This window comes from Pristis pectinata, chromosome 22 (genome assembly GCF_009764475.1).
Source record: "Pristis pectinata isolate sPriPec2 chromosome 22, sPriPec2.1.pri, whole genome shotgun sequence".
NCBI classification, from domain to species: Eukaryota; Metazoa; Chordata; class Chondrichthyes; order Rhinopristiformes; family Pristidae; genus Pristis; species Pristis pectinata.
The window spans coordinates 1,122,340-1,128,281 of NC_067426.1; the positions used below are offsets into that span (position 1 = coordinate 1,122,340).

The window sequence follows — 5,942 nt, forward strand, 5'->3', positions numbered from 1 at the left end:
TAACTAAATTAGTGATCAAATGCTCAACTAAATTAATCCCTTCTGCTGAAACAATGTCCATATCCCTCCATGCTCTGCACATCCATGTGCCTAAGAGCCTCTTAAACACTTCTATCATATCTGCCTCCACCACCACCAGCAACACATTCCAGGCACCCACTGCTCTGTAAAAACCTGCCCTGCACATCTCCTTTGAACTTAGCCCCTCTCACCTTAAACACATGCCCTCTGGTATTAGACATTTGGTTAATTATCAGTAATGTACTTTTAATTACATTGATTTAAAAATTTGAAAATACATCTTTAAAAATCTAAAATTTATTTAAGTCCATTTCAAATGTCCCCAAGTATCAGAGACGCTGAAGAGAGCAATAGGTTCTGTTAACAGCATCCAGCAGCCTCAGACAACAGGGTAGCAGCCTCAGACCCATCACTCTGCTCAGGGAAGGGACAAGAAGAGGAGGTTCCTTCCCCAATGAGCTGCAGCAGGGCAAGGGGCTGTGGGATTCGTTGGGCTGAGCAGATTGAGCACCCTCTGGCCCAGTCCACCTGCACTGCTGTTGAAATCCTTTGTGTTGGAGATTCCAGCTTTAGAAGTCATCATGGAACATTTCTGGGAGAAGAGCAGTTGCCCAGATGTGTCGCTCCCTTCAACCTTTGTTCCCTTCCTTGGCCTTTCTGCCCATAAACTTGGTGCTTTCCATTTCAGTGGCCGTTCTGAGGATGTGAAAGTGCTAGACAGATGTAAGTTTGCATAATGCACGAAGAACATCATTGCTTCAGGTTTCACAAGTCTTGTAGCTTTGATTTAATCTTTAGATGTCTGGCAAGAACATGAAGGAAGTCAAACCATGTCATTCAGCCACATGTGACACTTAACAGGTTTCAGCCTTGTTTTAAAACAGGCTCCACATTTCAGGAACAGACAACTTTTGTTTAGGCTCTTTAGGAAAATGTGTCAATTTTCCACAAATCTTCCCCTTTAATTCTCAGCACAGAGCCCAGAGGGCAGTAAACCCCCGAGGGAAGAGATGCTGACACAGCTTCAATCGAGAACTCATCCTGAGACATTTCCCATACATTCACAACCAATGGGCTTTAAAGAAAACCCCACAAAAAATGGAAATTTCCAAACATGTACCCCAGCTACTCTAAATATTTACCCATTCATCACCATGTTCGACAGCAAATAATCGTTGGTCAAGCGTGTGTGGCTTCTGGTTCACATTCCTGAGAAATAAATTACCATTGGTGTCATCTCCTGCTTAAAGAAATAGAACCTTCCCAACTCTGCTAAAGGCACCTTTGTAGATGTCATGTATGCAGGAGTACAAGGTGTACAACATCCAGGACTTGAGTAGATTCTGCTGTTTAGGTGAGAGTTGACTGTCTCCAATAAAATGTTCTGTTGATAGCTGTGTCTGTTGTTTGCCTTGTTAAGCAGCAACACCAACAGAACTTAGAACAGCACAGGAACAGGCCCTTTGGCCCACAATGTTGTGCCAAACCAATTACATTAGTAATAAAATGCCCACCTAAACTAATCCCTTCAGGCTTCACAATGTCCATATCCTACCATTTCTCACATGTGCCTAAGAGCTTCTGAACATCCAATCACATCTGCCTCTGCCACCACCCCAGGCAGCACATTCCAGGTACCCAGCACTGGAAAAACTTACCACCCCCTCATCACCTTAAATACATGCCTTCTGGTATTAGGCATTTCAACCCTGGGGAAAATATACTGACTGTGCTTTATCTGTGCCCCTCCTAATCTTATAGACCTCTATCAGATCTCCCCTCAGCCTCTGCTGCTCCAGAGGAAACAACCCAAGTTTGTCCAACCTTTCCTCATAGCACATACCCTCTAATCCAGGCAGCATCTTGGTAAACTTCTTCTGCACCCTCTCCAAAGCCTCAACATCCTTCCTATAAATGGAGCAATCAGAACTGAATGCAATACTCCAGATGCCACCTAACTAAAGTTTTATAAAGCTGCAGCTTAACTTCCTGACTCAAACTCAGTGCCTCGACTAATGAAGGCAAGCATGCTGTATGCTACCTTTACCACCCTATCAACCCGTGGCCACTTTCAGGGAACTATGAACTTGGACCCCAAGATCCCTCTGTTCATCACTGTTAAGGGTCCTGTCATTAACAGTGTACAGTCTCTTTACATTTGATCTCCCAAGCTGCAACACTTCACATTTGGCCAGGTTAAACTCCATCTGCCATTTCTCTGCCCATATCTACAACTGATCTGTATCCCACTGTATCCTTTGGCAGTCTTCTACACCATCCACAACACCACTGATCTTTGTATCATCTGAAAACTCACTAATCCACCCATGTACATGTTCTTCCAGGTCACTTATATAGAATCACAAACAGTGGAGGTCCCAGTACAGATCCAAGGAACACTAGTCACAGACCTCCAGCTAGAATAAGTCCCATTGACCACTACCCTGTCTTCTACAGGCAAGCCAGTTCTTAATCCAAATGGCCAATTCACTGTGGATCCCATGCATCTTAATCTTCTGGATGAACCTCTCATGAGGGACCTTGTCAAACACCTAATTAACATCCACAGCTCTACCTTCAAACACCCTCAAGAAACTCAATCAAGTTCATAAGACATGACTTGCCCTGCACAAAGCCATGCTGACTGTCCATAATTAGGACATGGTTTTCCAAATGTTCATAAATTCTATCCCTAAGAGTCCTCTCCAGTAACTTCCCTACCACTGATGAGACTCACTGGTCTTTAGTTACCAGGATTATCCTCATTTCCTTTCTTGAATAATGAAACATTAGCTGCTCGCCAGTCCTCTGGGACCTTGCCTGTGGCTATAGAGGACAGAGATATTGGTCAAGGCCCCAGCAATCTCATTTCTTGCCTCTCTCAATAACCTGGGGTATATCCTATCAGGCCCCAGGGACTTAGCCACCTTAACGCTCTTTAAGAGACCCAACACTTATCTTGAAACACCCCAGCATATTAGACGCACGACACTAACCTCCCTGTCCATGTCCCTCTCCTTGAGGAGTACTGATGCAAAGTAATCATTAAGAACCTCACCCACATCCTGCTTCCAGCACACATTCCCTCTTATCCTTGACTGGTCCTACCCTTTCCCTAGTCATCCTCTTGCTCTTGATGTACGTGTAGAATGCCTTGGGATTCTTTTTAATCCTACTTGCCAAGGACTTTTCATGGCCCCTCCTGGCTTTCTCAATTCCCTTCGAGTTCCTTTCTGGCTTCTTTATAATCCTCAAGTGCTCCATTTGATCCGAGCTTCCCAAGCTTTACACACTTTCTTTTCTACTAAATTCACCACCTCTCTCGACATCCAAGGCTCCCTCACCCTGCCATCCTCGTCCTTCTTACTGGAAGATCCCTGTCCTGCACTCTGTGCAGTTGGTCTTTAAACACCGTCCACATGTCAGCTGTGGACTGCCCAAAAACAGCTGTTCCCAATTCTCCCTAGTTCCTGCCTAATGGTCTCATAATATGGCCTGCTCCAATTTAATACTCTCCCACAAGGTCCATACTTATCCTTATATATAGCTATCTTAAAACTAAAGGACTTGTGGTCACTGCTCCCCCACTGAAAAGGAGTTGCCTGGCCAGACTCATTACCCAACACCAGGTCCAGTACGGCCCCTCCTCTCATTAGACTATTGACATATTGATTTAAGAAACCCTCCTGGATGCACACAGCAGGTTCTGCCCCATCTAAACCTCTTGCACTAAGGAGGTCCCAGTTCATATCAGGGAAATTGAAGTCCCCCATGACAACAACCCTATTAGATTTACACCTTTCCCTAATCTGCCTGCATATCTGTTCCTCAGTGTCCCAGTGGCTATGGGGGAAGGTCTGTAGTATAATCCCAGAGTGATTGCACTTTTCTTATTTGAGTTCTGGCCACAGACTCAGTGAATAAACCCTCCATTGTATCCCCTCAGAGTCCCACTGTGATATTGTCCCTGATTAGTAGTGCAACTTCCCCCCCCCCCTTTTTTTTTTAAAACCTCTCTCTTTTCTAAAACATCGAAACCCTGGAACATTAAGCATCCATTCCTGTCCCTCTCTCAACCAAGTCTGTTTAGGCCACAACACCATAGTTCCATGTACTGATCCATGCTCTACGTTCATCACCCTTACCCATAATGCTCCTGGCATTCAAATGCACACACTTCAACCTGTCCGTCCCATTGTGTCTATTAGTTTGCTCCTGCCTGTGTTCACTGGCCCTGACATGTCCCTTCCTCTCAATCCCTCCACTTTCTGACCCAGTGCTCTGGTTCCTATCCCCCTACCAAACTAGTTTAAACCCTCCTGAGCAGCACTGATGAACCTCCTGGCCAGGATATTGGTTCCCCTCCAGTTGAGGTGCAACCCATTCCTCTTGTACAGGTCATCTCTGTCCCAGAAGAGGTTCCAATGATCCAAGAACCTGAAACCCTGTCCCCTGCACCAGTACCTCAGCCACTCATTCATCTATTCTTTCATCCTATTCCTGCCCTGACTGGCACATGGTGCCGGGAGTAATCCAGAGATTACTACCTTGGAGGTCCTACTCTTCAGCCTCTAACTCCCCACACTCACTGCACAGGACATCTTCCCCCTTTCTACCTATGTCATTGGTGCCAACATGCACCACGATCTCTGGCTGCTCACCCTCCCCCTTGAGAATATTCTGCAGCCGCTCTGAGACATACTTGACCCTAGCACCTGGGAGGCAACACACCATCCTGGTGTCTTTCAGTCACAGAATCTCCTGTCTGTCCCCCTAGTTATTGAATCTCCTATCTCTATTACTCTACCTGACTTTACCCTTCCCTGCTGAGCCCCAGAACCACTGACCTGGCTGTTGCTGCTGTGCCCTGATAGGTCATTTCCACACCACCACCCCCACAGTATCCAAAGGGGTACAGTTGTTGCTGAGGGGTATGGCCACAGTGGAACCCTATACTGACTGACCTTACTTCTCCTGGTGGTCACCCATTTATCTGAAGCCTGTACCCTGGGTGTGACTACCTCAGTAAAAGTCTCACTTATGAGGTTTTCAGCTTCCTAGATGGCCCTGAGTACATCCAACTCCAGTTCCAGTTCCTTAACCTGGTCAAGTCAGGAGCTGCAACTAGGTGCACCTCCTGCAGATGTAGTCACCAGGGAGACTGTGAGGTTCCCTGACATCCTACATCTTACAGGAGGAGCATTCCACTGCCCTAACTGCCATCCTGCCTACACTGAATCAAGGACTAAGGACTTACAGACAACAAAATGAAGACCTCACCTGTTCCTTCTTACTGAAACCCTTTATTCAAGAGCTGCTGGCTCTCCCCTCACCTTAGTCACTTACTCAGCCTCTACTCACTGAAGCCTCAGTCCATCTCTGTCTCCCACTCTAACACTGAATCACTCAAACAATGGCTGATCCACTTAGCCCTAGCTTCTTTTTATTGGCTGCTGCCAATTAGCTAATGAGCCAATTATTACTAACAATATACAAGTGTGCCTCTTTAAGGGTCCTGCTCACTGGAGATGAACACTAAGCACAGGGACTCACCTCTGAGTTTGGTAGATACTACAGTCATTGGCAGAAGGACAGGTATTTCCCACTTTCACGGACCATTCTGCTGAGATGAACACAGAACACCATTTGGTTCTCCTGTGACTGAAACAAATATGAAGCATCAACAGCTTATAGCTGCATGCCGTCAGCTTTGGTTTAGGTGTTGTTACTACCTTGTATTGACCAACGTGCTCAGAGACTGGTTAATGATCAGTGGTGGTAGTAATACTCTGGCTCTCTCTGGATTGTTTTGTCAGAGACTTCTGGGGAGGCATCGATTTTTCTGCTCCACTTAGAACGTAGAACAGTGCAGGACAGGAATAGGCCCTTCGGCCCACAATGTCTGCGCCTACCATGATGCC

The 5,942-nt window shown here is 46.1% G+C and overlaps 1 long non-coding RNA gene across 1 annotated transcript; it reads right to left on the reverse strand.

Annotated features, from left to right (window-relative positions):
* Positions 1–304: 304 nt before the first annotated feature.
* On the reverse strand, positions 305–5,421 carry LOC127581822 (uncharacterized). Its single transcript, XR_007958021.1, has 3 exons — positions 5,355–5,421; positions 1,164–1,230; positions 305–823 (listed from the first exon to the last, which is right to left on the reverse strand). It is a non-coding gene; the product is annotated as an uncharacterized LOC127581822 (long non-coding RNA).
* Positions 5,422–5,942: the final 521 nt, after the last annotated feature.